General features: G+C 35.3%; 1 protein-coding gene and 1 pseudogene across 8 annotated transcripts in view; one reads left to right on the top strand and one right to left on the bottom strand.

Moving 5' to 3' along the window:
• GRIA4 (glutamate ionotropic receptor AMPA type subunit 4) overlaps positions 1–14569 on the top strand; it is a 397987-nt gene that overhangs the window by 106151 nt on the left and 277267 nt on the right. The window lies entirely within an intron of this gene.
• Positions 7075–7756, bottom strand: LOC136313602 (polycomb group RING finger protein 1 pseudogene; annotated as a pseudogene).

Genomic DNA, 14569 nt, shown 5'->3' with positions numbered 1-14569 from the left:
GGAGTTGATGCTTCCAGCTCCTCCCCCCTTCTCTCTCTCTGTCTCTCCTCTCTCCTCTCTCCTCTCTATAATGAATAAATAAATAAATAATTAAAAAAAATTGTTAAGGCCCTGGCCAGTTGGCTCAGTGGTAGATCGTCAGCCTGGCATGCAGGAGTCCCAGGTTCGATTCCAGGCCAAGGCACATAGGAGAAGCACCCATCTGCTTCTCCACCCCTCTCCCTCTCCTTCTTCTCTGTCTCTCTCTTCCTCTCCCACAGCCAAGGCTCCATTGAAGCAAAGTTGGCCCGGGCACTGAGGATGGCTCTGTGGCCTCTGCTTCAGGCGCTAGAATGGCTCTGGTTGCAGCAGAGCAATGCCCCAGATGGACAGAGCATCACCCCCTGGTGGGCATGCCGGGTGGATCCTGGTCGGGCACATGTGGGAGTCTGTCTGACTGCCTCCTTGTTTCCAGCTTTGGAAAAATACAAAAAATAAGAAAAAGAAAAAAAATTGTTAAATTGAAATGTTAAGATTATATTTCTGCATACTTTGTATATATCAAGGGTCAGAAATGTGAATTTCAGAATGCCTAATTTCTACTGAGTGAAAAAAAAAATATCTAGAATTTTGTTCATAAACGGAGTAGAAATTGTCAATGCTGGGTCAAAAGATATGTACATATATAGTCTTGTAATATATCTTAAGTCCTTCATAGTAATCATTGAAGATATTAGTGGAGAAGCTCTAAATGTACTTGTTCTGAATAGACTAAAAGTTGGTTTTCAAATTTTAGGAGTCAAATGTCTAGGTTTTGGTGATAGTAAAAAAAGCAACTTATTGCTACTAGTGTTTCAGTGTGCTAGAAACGAGAGTTTTACCATAAATCTTGATGATGCTTAGCCTCATAGCTTAGAAAAAGTTGGAGAGGTCATCGGGACCAAAGATTTTGAAAAGATCATGATCTTAAAAAAGAGAAGTGACAAGCCTCAAACTGAAAAACATAGTTAAGAAATAATTAAGCAGTCAGATGTTACAATTAGTGAATATGAAAAGGAAAAACTGAGTGGATATCTGGCAGAACTTTCAAATGGAATAGCTGTGTTGAAGGTCAGTGGGACAAGTTATTTGAAGTGAATGAAAGAATTACAGATAGCCTCAATGGTACATGAGCTGCTATTGAAGAGGGCATTGTTTTGGGGGGGGAGTTCTACTCTGCTTCACTCCAACCTTAGACTCACTAACTCCAACTAATGACGATTTTAAATTTTGATATAAAATCTATTGAAAGAACAAATTTCTTATAATGACCATTGTTTAAAATGTAAGTGTTGAAGGATTATTGATATTTGAGAAAATTACAGTTTCTCAGAAGTTGGTTATGATGTTACACTTGAAAAATGTTGTGAGTATATATATAGTAAGGAAAGGAATCATTGATCTACAGTTGTAAGAACTACTTTATTGGATGCTAAAGAAGAAATCTAGAATAAGTAGAATGGGGGTGATATGTTCAAAAGAAATATCAGCAGGATAAACCAGAAACTAATGAAATTGTTTACCGATATAGAGTGGGTGAGAATAGGAATGAAGGATTGAAGGAATGATCCTTCTCTAAGTATACTTTTCTGTATAGCAATCTCTTTTAAGACATACCCCAAAACATAAATGAGTAAAACCAAGATTTTATAGAACAATCCAAAATAAAATACAAAAAAACAAACACAAATTTATCTAACAATGTTACAAATGAATGATATAACTATACTGGAGAAGGTAGAGAAGAATATAGTTAAGTAATTTTGGCAAACAATATTGTGATTGAATACCTACACAAACACACACAAATATTGTGCTATACTTTGTAATTTTTTTATAAATGTATTTACTAGAAATTCTGAAATACTTTATTTGTATAATGAATTGAGCAAATAACTAAATATGTTGTAGCTATTAAGAGCTAGATTACAAATAAGAAAAAGGAAAGGCTAGATTGAGCCTCCTGGTATTGGACTGAAATTAGGATGTATAAGTACGAACATATGTTTTTAATAACCACACACAGTTTTAGATATACAAATAAGTGTAAATATGTGTGTGTGTGTCCATACATATATTTTCAACCTCTGTTCACTGAGGGGACCAATAAGCAAGAAAATATTCCAGTAGTAATAAACATATCTGGCATTCAGAACTTAATTCCTGAATACCACTTTATAATTGAAAAACAGTACTCTTTAGAAAAATGATTAATCAAAGGTTAAGTCAGGGAAAATATAAAATGAGAAAGATTATCATGTGGTGTGAGAAAGTGAAGTAGTGCTTATAAAATGATTTGGAGAGCATGTGGAAAGGATTGAAGAGCCAATTTAAATAAACTGCCAATGGCCAAATCTGGGGAAATGTAGGTGAAAAAATAAATGATGGTCATGATGTATGATAACCATAAAATAAAATAAATCTATGACTCCAGCAGATACAATTAATTGAATAAATAAATGAAGAAATAGCTCTTTCTTATAGTAAAGTCACAATGAATAACTTAGAAAGAAGAATGTAAACAAAATCATGATGAGCCAAACAACAGTCATAATTATTTAGAAAAGAATGCTGGACGGTAAAATTAATAAGGATGTCATATAGTCTCAAAGTATTTCTGCACAAAAGACTCCTTGATTATTAAGAGGATGACAGTGGAGAAACCTGGCAGACATCATTTTAATAAAGTGATTGATGATAACATCATCAATAGTAAGATATAGCAACATCATGTACCTCCTCACTGAGAAAGGTACAGCATCATTTATGTGCCGTATCCGCCACAGGTGAAAATATAATACACTCAAATCATGAAACATTCTAAAAGAAAGGAGGAGGGGATAGAGGACAAGAGGAAGGAAGGAGGGAAAAAGAGTACCAATTAATGGTGTTTTGGATTACAATGTCCACCGCGGAGCCAGAGAGAGGTGAAGGGGGTGAATTTTAAAAACAGTGAATCAAGTAGAACTTGATAACCAATATAAGATGTGAGATGGTAGGCTCAGAAAGGGGAAGGAGGTTTAAAGAAAACATCCTGATTTTTGGGCTCCATAACAGGTGGATGATTTTACTATTTATTAACTAGAGTACATTAGAGGAGATCAAGTTTTAGTGGAAATTATCCAATAACTTAGAATGACTGTAAATTCAGTAATATTATCATTCCAAACATGTAATGTATACTTCCTAATGAAGTCTTTATTTTATTTTATTTTTCTAATTACGTCCACAAGAAGCTCATTTCTAATTGACAAACTTCACACTGGCAGGCCAGCTCTCCTTGGGGCATTGACTTCCATGAGTCCTAGGGCCATTGTGTGACCATTCCTGTTCCCCTGGTTTATTCTTTGTAGCAAAAAGAAGAACCTTTTCTACTTTGATGACTTGCTCTTTTTAGTTTTAGTTAGCTGTAGGAAGCATTAATGGCTTCAGTATGACACATACGATACTTCTAAAATGAGTTCTGGTCTCATGGTATAATATTAGAAAAGCTTCTGACCACTGATCTTACCACCTCAGAAAGCATTTTTTCTGAAACATGTAAAAGAAATGTGAACCAAGATAAAAATTTTTCAAGAGGAACAATCTGAAATTTTGATAAAAATTTATGAATAGTTAAACTCTTTAAATCAGAAAATGTTGGGTGGTTCATGAGAAATCTTTGCTAATCACAGTTTTTATTGCTTTCATTTTTTTATAATAAAAAGGCAATCATACATGATTATAGAAGATAAAATAGAAACATAGGTTTATTCTAGTTAATATAGTTTTGATAAAGTCAGATTCTTTAATATTTGGAATGAAACAATAAACTAAATTATAAAGCTCTTATTTATAGACATCTTATTTAGCAAAATTTACATTTAATTATATTGTCATTGTGCAGGAATTAAAACTAAATTCATGGTGTCAACTTGAATTAGATTAATTTTTATTTTAAGCACATATGAAAAAAGTGAAGAAAGAATAGATTTGGGTTAGATAATAACCAACTAAACCTGGGTTAGATAATAACAAGTCTGTAAATCTTCACTACAGACACAAATACAAGCCCTGTTTTCTTGGTGTATAATATGTAGTAAGAGACTCACCACATGGGATTCACAGAAAATTAATTAAATAGTTGTAACACCAAGTATTGTGCCCAACTATGCAGGCTTTTTTTACACAGTAAATGAATGGGTTAAATTTAGCTTATTGTAGGCCCTGGCAGGTTGGCTCAGTAGTAGAGCGTCGACCTGGCGTGCAGGAGTCCCGGGTTCAATTCCCAGCCAGGGCACACAGGAGAAGCGCCCATCTGCTTCTCCATCCCTCCCCCTCTCCTTCCTCTCTGTCTCTCTCTTCCCCTCCCACACCCAAGGCTCCATTGGAGCAAAGTTGACCCGTGCGCTGAGGATGGCTCTATGGCTTCTGCCTCAGGCGCTAGAATGGCTCTGGTTGCAGCAGAGCGACGCCCCAGATGGGCAGAGCATCGCCCCCTGGTGGGCGTGCCGGGTGGATCCCAGATGGGCGCATGCAGGAGTCTGTCAGACTGCCTCCCCGTTTCCAACTTCAGAAAAATCCAAAAAAGAAAAAAAAAATGAAAAAAAAATTTAGCTTATTGTTAATGGGTTGTATTTTCATTTGTCTTTACTATCACTCTTAAGGAAGCAGAAACTAAGTAATCAATCCTGAGATCTCAAAATTATTTGATATAAAACATTTTTCTTGGCCACATTGTTAAGCAAATGTCAATCTATTTATGTGAAGGCCATAAATATCGAATCATCATTAAAGCAGAAAGAATTATTGTAAAAAAAATACACAATATATCTCACCTGTGTGACTAAAATATATTCACCTAATATGATTCAAAGTTACATTCCATCAATCAAAACATGAAGAGAAGTTCCTTCATGTGATACAACATGCTTATGTTTTATTGTGTCCAAACTTTTATTCATGTTATAGAACTTGACTTATTTGGATTTCATCTCTATACTGCCATTGTGGAAATAAGCTGAAAATGAACAAAGTAACAGCCACTCTTTGAGAATGCTCTTCTTTAACTTGGAACACTAACTCAGTAAGAGTGACTTTAAGAAGAAATTACATGAATAGTGATTGGGAAGTAAAGAGAGGAGAGGTCAGTGAAATACACATTGATTGAGCATACTCATGTCTCAACATCATTTTGTTGCTATAACATTTATAAGATGTGACCCCTGTCCTGCGGGGTTTGGAACCAGGTAGACTTTGAGGCTCAATTCTGTTCTGGCTTGGAAATTTACCAAAGCTGTTATATTGAGCTAGTTATTAAAACCTTTCTAAACTGCTATTTCACCTTCTGAAAATGGAGATACTACAATAATGTCAAAGTTGTAAGAATTAAATGAAAAATACTGTGAAAATAATCGGCAGGAAATAAATGTCAGTGTTTCTTTTCCTTTTCCTTTGTGACAGCAGTTTTTTTTTAATTTTGTTAAATTTATTGGGGTGAAACAGTTCAGAACATTAAATAAGTTTCTAGTATACAGTTCTATGATACATCATCTATATATTGCATTGTGTGTTCACCACATAAAGTTAAGTATCACAGTATTTTTTGAGAAGATTCAGTTTCAAAATACATGTATGTTAGAGGTAATATATCATTAAATTAATGTAAAGAATTGTTATTGTGAATAATTAGAAAAATGAATTCAATTTGCTCTTATTTACCAAAAAAGCCAATATTACCAAATGAATTCATACTTTTGTCTATGCACCTCTGTGGCTAACATCTTGTAATAAGAAATTGTAAAGTAGGATAAATGTTTCTTCCCCTATGATAAAGAAACAGTGTATCTAATTCATACTAACCTGTCCAAGGGAAAAATCTGTAGCTATAAAGAGAGAAATCTTCAGAGAGTAAAGATACACTAAAGGAAAAGGAAAAGGTCTAGCAGTATATACGCTTTGTCAGTCCTTTCATTTACCTGTTATTTAGACCTTATGTGTATAAGAAAATACCATAGACCTGAAAAAAGGATGGATGATGCTAAAGTTCATCTCACGTACATAAAAATTACAAGATCAATTATATTTACTTCTCAGTAAAAAGATTACTCCAGGATTTCCTGGGTTTGATTCCTAGTCAGGGCACACTGGAGAAGCGCCCATCTGCTTCTCCACCCCTCCCCCTCTCACTTCTCTCTCTCTCTCTCTCTCTCTCTCTCTCTCTTGTCTTCCTCTTCTGCAGCCATGGCTCAATTGGAGTGAGTTGGCCCTGGGCACTGAGGATGGATTCATGGCCTCTGCCTCAGGGGCTAAAAAATGGCTTTGGTTGCAAAAAAGCAAGGACCTCAGATAGGCAGAGCAGCGCCCCCTAGTGGGCCTGCCTGGTGGATCCCAGTTGGGGCACATGCAGGAGTCTGTCTCTGCCTCCCCTCCTCTCACTAAACTTAATACATATACATATATATATATATATTTTTTAAAGATTACACCAGCAAATCAGTCTATCCTATTTTCTGTGCATAATTTAAAAACTGCATTATTTGTTCCCTTTACCACACTCAATGTATCTTTTCCACATAGGATTTTTCTTAACACTGTAAAAACTTTGAGCGAATTATCTATGAATAAATCATTGCAGTCCTTTTTTAAAAGTATAAATATATTTGGCCTCAAGCCATTTGTCATAACTATAACCAATGCTCAAAAAGTATGAACATAATGGCAACAGATGGAAACTAAACTTTTGGTGATGAGCATGCTATATATAGTGTATACAGATAGTGAATTATAATGTTGCATGTCTGAAACTTATATAATGTTATCGACCAGTGTTACCTCAATTTTTAAAAACATGACCATAGCAGAAAAATAGGAAGAAAAATATTTTTTTATGAAAAAGAAGCACTGGAAAAATTTTATAAAGCAAAACCATATATTAAGTTTAAATATAAATTTATTTTTTTAAGGTTTTTATTTCAAAAAATAAAGTCACAATTAATATCATATTAATATCTGGGATGGAAAAGGGAGGAATGTGGCAGGGCTTGGCCTCTGTCTCCTCTTCGCTTTCACACTGTATTATTGTAAAAGCAAAGGGATGGTCATGTGATCACTAAGAACTTCAATGGCAAAAAAAAAAAAAAAAAAAAAAAGCCGCACCTACTGGGGATTTAGCACCAAGTGATGATAGAGGACCCTCCAGGGATGGTGAATCTTCAGCTCTAACAGAACATCGGACACATTTGTTGTTCAGGACATTCTTATTCTTGTTTTTGCCAGAACGCAGCAAATCCAAGCATAGGCTCAGGGCTCACTCACTGAAGTGGGCTTTAGAGTGATTGAACCTACTGAAGGGAAGGCGGAAGTTGCTCTCTGCTGGCTCTTCTCGGCTGGGCTGGATAACTTCATCCCAGCCTCGGGACTGGTGGAATTCTTGAATCCGTTTCTATTCACTGTCTTACAAACCAGGCACTACTTTGTACATGATGTCCTGCAATACCCAGTCTAGTCTGAGACTGAGCAGTGGCTGTGTCTTGCACATAGGCATTATTGGCATTACTAGCTGTTTTGGAGGTTCTTCAAAATGCAACTTGCGGAAAATATGAAGACACACTATGACGGTGGTGGCATCCACAAGGTAGCCAGCACACAGGCAAACCGACGATATACTCATTAAGCCTTTGATCTTTACTCGGACCTCCTCCTCCTTCCATAGTAGGTCCACCTTGTGCATTGACTAGAGCTAGTGCTGAAGCCTCATCTGGCCCCTCTAAGGAGACACCATCTTAAAGGATGATCTTGGCCTGCCACTTCCCAAATATAAATATATTTTAGAAAGTTAACTGTTAACTCAGTATTTTTATATATGATGAGATGTTCAATTTCATGATGAAGATATAAAATAAGTACTTATCTTTAGAAATCTAAGCAAAATTTCTAACGCTTTCTAATATTTACAATATAATATAGGAAAATAGCTGAATACATTTGATTGTGTAGGTATGGACACACTCTCAAAAGAAATTTACAAAATGATGGAATTATTAGATCTTTAAAAAAATTTTTCCTAATTACTTTATAAATAAAAACCATGCTTAATTTACAAAAGCACCATCATGCATTATATGTTCTAATTCTACCTGTAGTTGTTTATTCTTTCCTGCATGATCTACAGGAGATAAAAGCTGTCAATAAATTTTGACTATCTGATTTTCTAAGTTGTATAAGAAGCTTTTTAAAATGGGGGTTATACTCAGGAAAAATAGTTCAGAAATTATTAATTAATATATGTTAATTAAGAGCATAAAATGTTTTAGTTGCACAACCAGACCCAGAATAGATATTAAAAGTAGCTTAAGGCTGTTGAAGTAACAAAAAGATAATTTGAAAATTACTAGTAACTAACTCAGAAGACTGGTAGCTGCAGAGAGGACTACACATGTGTTGATAGGCTGTGAGCCTGTGTACTTCAGTGAGTTTAGCTGTGCACAGCTGACTTTACTTGTTACTGTCATCAATAGACACCACTCAACTAAGATAGGTCTTGCTACAAAGGCTACAAGATTTAGGTTTTCTTTGAGCTTCCTGTATATGAGAATTTTAGAAATTATGCCTCAACTTTCAAATTTAAATTTACAGAAATATTATTATTTAGAGGCTACATTTGATACATAAACTAAAATTAATTATTTTTTGCTTTTTAGGAATTAATGATCTGAAGCTTATTTTAGTCATTTTAAACTAAAAATTACAAATACTAACTGAAAAATACTTTAACTTATTAAGAACAAATAAAAAATCCATTGAGACAGTTATTAGTGCAATTTTATGTAAGAGAAATTGTGCTACAGAGTATGTCATAAATTAAATTGTATTTAATTTTTAATATTTTAATGATTTGATACCACTGTTACATAACCTACGTGATTACTTCCTTTACAATAAACAGTTGGACAAATTCTCACGATACATTAATGATATTGTCTTCCTGCCACAAATTAGCAGTAACCTCAACTGACAGTTGATCTTGGGACCTAAATATTATCAGACATAAGACTAGTATAATGTATTGTAAAATAACATCAATTATCTTACAAAATGTAAATGGTTTATATCTAGTGAGCCCATCTTGAGAGATGTATTTCAAAAATATTTTTTTCAGATACACCAGGAACCTATATTGCTCAAACTAGACATGATAATACAGATAATTATTGAACTGTGACAGTAACTTCTGCTTTTGAAATGTAATACCGTTATACTGTACAGAATAGCTCTGGTCTTAAACAAGTTTTAGGCTAAGTTGAAATGGACTCGGAAATTGTGTGTGTGTGTCTGTGTGTGTGCGCACGCGCTTGCGCACACGTCCTTGCATGCATACACGTATTATGATTGTTTCAAAAAGTGTCTTTGACAGCCTCCTATTAGTAAAGAGTTTAGATTTGGTTTTCTAATGTCCGAAAAACAGTCAAACTATCTGTTTCTAGTCTCTAATTAATGGATTCACCATCAACCAACAATTCGGAATCTGTTATCAAGGTCAGACTTGATGACAGTCACAACTGATTGCTGTATAATTCTTACTTTTAGAAAATCTAGTGTACAAATAATATAATTTATAGATAATTTCTAAAGAGTTTATTGTCAAATAAATATAAGCCTAATCTTTGGATTGAGGCTAAAAAACAATTACTTATTTACTACAGATTACCTTGACACCCTGCAGTGCTGCCAATCACAACAAAGGTTGTAATCAAAAGATGCTGTACTTTACATACTATTACATCTATTAATTACATTTGCTTAAGGCAGGTGTTGAGGACAGTTTTCTATCATATCACTGCCTTCCCTATATGAACTTTCATGCTTACAATATCTTTTAGAATTTAACACTAAAGCTTTCTTCCACTTATAAACGTATGTTTTATCCTCAGTGGAAGTAAGAATATTTAACTGTCCATTTCTCTTTTTGTTTTGCTGGCCAAGAAGCCTAAAGATAGATGTTGTAATTCATAAGTCATTTTTATTAACAGTCAACTGATTATACAAGAAATCCAATCAGAAAGAGACCACTCACATCAAAATAAAAGAATTAAGAAACTCTACACAGAAAATACTGAATTTGAGTCAGTTCGTTGAATATGGCATAAATTTGAATATTAAACCATCATAACGAATCCAATATGTCTATTCTAGTTATAATAGGCTAAGCTGAAGTAACAAAAATACCTAAGCATTTAAGAATCAATAAAAGAGAAGTTATAATTCTACCATGGGTTTTCAAGTCAGTAGGGTATGAGTTTTCCTTCACTTGGTCTTTGGGGACCCAGAACCTTTCACCTTATGGTGCTCACATCCTATAAAGCATCATGTCATCCACTTTCAGCTGGCAGGGAAAAAAGTAAAAGTGCATATGGGAGGTTAAATGTGTTAAGCTTAAAAGTGACTCATATCATTTCTACTCATTTTCCCTTGGGAAGGACTTATCCTCTAGCCCCCAGTATCTGCAAGTGAGGCCCAGAAATGTAGGAGAACTGAGTGCCAGGACTTTGCCACAAGTGTGAAAAATAATCAATTAAATATAAAATACAAATAGTCTTAGTTATAGTAACAGGCACTTTTATTAGACAATAGCTATAATTTCCCTGTGAATTTTGTATCTGTTATAATGCTCTCTTTTCCACATATGCAAGGACTTTAGCTATACACCTAAGGTCTCAGAATCTATTGATTAATCTTAGATTGACAGGACCCCATTCTATATCATGAGACATATTCCAGTTATGATTAAATGTAAAGTAAAATAATTTTATTTCTACAGTTTATTGTGCAATAAATATGTTTCAAATGACTTTCAGAGGCTTAATGGATAACTTGGTTTCTCAACTTTCTTAATTTTTAGAATTTTAACTGGTCATAAAGTACTTAAAACAGTGAACATTTTAGTTTCTTAAAATTATTGCAGTCACTGAAACTCTAAAATGTCTATGCTGTAACAGAATTTGATGTACAGTGACTCTGTTAGAAATGGATTGGTGGGCAGTGTCCCAGAGACCTCGTACTGTACATTTTTGCTGTACAGATGTGCATATTCTGGCTGCATATTATTACCAGTATATCAGTGTACCCCAGGAAAGTTCCCTAGAGTAACTGTCCGGGGGTACATAGAGTAGAATGTTTGTAACATCAATACTGCTTTCTCTAAATAGGGTATTTTATGAGGTTTTATAACTCAGCAGAAATATCTGTATGTAGCAGAAGGCAAAAATTATGTAAAAATGAAGAATGATTGAAAAAGTCACACTCAAATGGACTGTAATTTGGTACTGAACTAGAGAAGATTCTACATTATAATGTAAATTACCTTGATGCCTTAATTTCAGAAGAGCAAATTGTTCTCACTTTTTACCACTCGATAGGAAGTGCTCTACTCTGTAAAATTAGAAACTGAATCTTTGATTTTCCCCCCTCTCTGTAACCCTTATTATTCAGTTTTACATAGATGTTTACTTTAGCAAAGTCTTCATGATAATTTATTCATCGATCCGTGGAATATTCAAGACAAGTGAATGCTTTCCTCATTATTTTGAAAATAAGGTTGACATTTTCTTTAACCCCATAGAAAAAGGCACTGCAAAAGGAAGATTGGCCTTCAGAATTCTGAAGTGCCAGTGCAAATGGATCCAGTCCCCTGAGCCACCTTTTCAAAATTTATTTTTCTATGCCAGACCATGGCAAGCTCCATGGCTCCATGGCAGGTAATGTTTCTATGTGACTATAAATAGGACATATTTACCTAACAAAAGATAAAAAGAAAAAAATATATAAGTGGGATATTCTGTTTTTAACTGGGCTACTCTAGCAGTTACCTTCTTAAAGCACTCAATTATAAACCATTAAAAAAGGTGAAATAAAGTTAAACATTACTCTCTCCTTAAACAAGATTCTGCTTAAGAAAGACTGTCTTTAATTAATACAATGACATGTTCCAAATTACTAACAAAGACATCATTACAGATTAGTTTCTTTTCTTGGAAAGGAGAAGTATTCATCCTGGGGGAGAGAAATACAAATGCCAATAATAATATATTTTTCTTACTTGTAAAGCATCTCACTAAGACTGACAACAAGGCCCTGGCCGGTTGGCTCAGTGGTAGAGCGTCGGCCTGGCGTGCAAGGGGTCCCGGGTTCGATTCCCGGCCAGGGCACACAGGAGAAGCGCCCATCTGCTTCTCCATCCCTCCCCCCCTCCTTCCTCTCTATCTCTCTCTTCCCCTCCTGCAGCGAGGCTCCATTGGAGCAAAGATGGCCTGGGTGCTGGGGATGGCTCCTCGGCCTCTGCCCCAGGCGCTAGAGTGGCTCTGGTCGCAACAGAGCGATGACCTGGAGGGGCAGAGCATCGTCCCCTGGTGGGCAGAGCGTCGCCCCTGGTGGGCATGCTGGGTGGATCCCGGTCGGGTGCATGCGGAGTCTGTCTGTCTCTCCCCGTTTCCAGCTTCGGGAAAATACAAAAAAAAAAAAAGACTGACAACAAAAAGGAGATATAAAATGGATCCTGGCCTAGTAGCTTGGCTGGAGCATCATCCAGAGGCAGTAGGGCTGTGGGTTTCATCTGCTGTTGGGGCACACGTAATGTGTGAGACAACCAATGGTGTGCAACTAGGCGGAACAATACATTGATGTTTCCCTTTTGCTCTCTTCCTCTCCCCCTCTCCCTTTCTCCCTTCCTTTATCTCTTTCAAATCAATAAATTAAAAAAACTTTAAAGAGGAAATATAAAATGGAATACAACTGTCTAAGATATTTAAGTGCAGGCATTATTCTCCTGAGAAAGAAAATGGATCATCAGTTAACTTTATAAAAGAGTCACAACCAAAGTTATGTACTATGGTCTACTCCCATATATGAACAAAATAAATGTTGCCTTAAAACATTTTGGATGTTTGTACCTAAACAATAGGATGATTATACCTGCAAAGTCAGTGTACAAAATTGTGTCATTATACAAGTATATAGAATACATGTGTAGTACTAAGGGACAAATCAATTGAGCTATGTCAAGATATCACTTCTGCAATTATTTAAAGATATATAATTGGGTCCTTGGTAAATTTACAGATGACTGTATCTTGTACAGGACTCCTGGCAAAAGTACCGACTATATGGTACTATAAGCACAATCTCTCTCCTACCTAAATTGTTGTGATGCTCCACGTAAGGCAAATGTCAACAAATTTGGTTGGTTGGACAGATATGCAGATGGATGCTTGAGTCAGATGAAGAAAAGTGCAGAGATTTTGAAGCCAACATAAATAACAATAAATAACTCTTTCTGAACCTGAACCATGATAACACATGTAGAAAAGAATGAGGAAACTGTTCAGTCCCTGCATTGGACAATTACCTAACAATTACCTAGCACCTGCAAGCATGCTTTTTAAGACATGATGCAATGCAAATATTAACTATCAATATCATTATCTTTCAAAGAAAGTGTGGAAGATGTCATAGCTTATGATATGACAAAGTGCTATTATTCATAAGAATTCATAGTTAAAATCTTTAGAGATAAATAATTTGCCTCTTTGAAGGATTATCATTTAAAATGTGTAGGGAACTCTATTGAAATCTTTTGTGTACTATCTACTACAATAAGAAAATTTATTAAAAGAAACTTTCTTGATTACAGGGAATTAAAAAGACCAGCTACATAAAATAGGTTTGATTATTTTCTTACCATTTCTTATGTAGATTCAAGGTCCCAATGAGGTCTCTCTTTTGGTTTTGGTAGTAGTGGTTATTTTTTTTACCTAGGTAACTAACATCTCTTAAAAGGAGCTACTGTGGAGGCTTGAGTCTCCTGTTAACTTCGGTGCTGATGGCAGGAGAGGGAATGCGTATGTGCCTTTCCATTCCAATGCTCTCTTGGCAGCTCATTCCTTTGAGATACCAGGGTATTGAAATGGAAAAGATTTGTGCTTGCTGAAGTTCCTGGAGCAAAATTCTTGTCAATTTTAATCAGCTACCTACCTAGAAATTTAGAAGCAGCAATGGGGCACAAGGTAAGGAGTTACGCATGAGTGAGCTTACTGTCATAGGTATGTCTTTGAGCTCCATATTTGAGTCATAAACATTGTTGCAGCACTTATTCTTAAAAAGTTTATCTCCCCCCCCCTTTCTCTCAAACTTGTGGCAATCTGAAGAATTGACTTTTTGAGTCATTATTTAAAAGGAATTTGACTGATGACAGTTTAACTGTATGAACTTGATTTCTAGAACAGACAAGCCTAACTTCTTTAGGCAGTGATACCTGATCTTTGGATTCTATTTTATATTATAAATTTAGAAAATGCTACAAAGAATTCTAGTTTTCATTCAAAGGTAAAATGACTAAGTAGAATTCTCCTTTCCCCCTGTCATTCATTGTGTTTGCTGGACAGAATTGTGATTGGCATTAGGAATTACCAAAATGACTTAAGTAACTATAGTTAGTTTTGCCAAGAGCCACTATATTTTGGGAGGTTAGGATGCCTGTTCTGTGTTGAACATACCTTTCACCAAACCAGCAATCATC

Source organism: Saccopteryx bilineata, chromosome 1, assembly GCF_036850765.1.
Source record: "Saccopteryx bilineata isolate mSacBil1 chromosome 1, mSacBil1_pri_phased_curated, whole genome shotgun sequence".
Classification (NCBI taxonomy): Eukaryota; Metazoa; Chordata; class Mammalia; order Chiroptera; family Emballonuridae; genus Saccopteryx; species Saccopteryx bilineata.
Note: the sequence above shows the minus strand (reverse complement) of the source record. Positions and strands in the feature narration are given on the sequence as shown.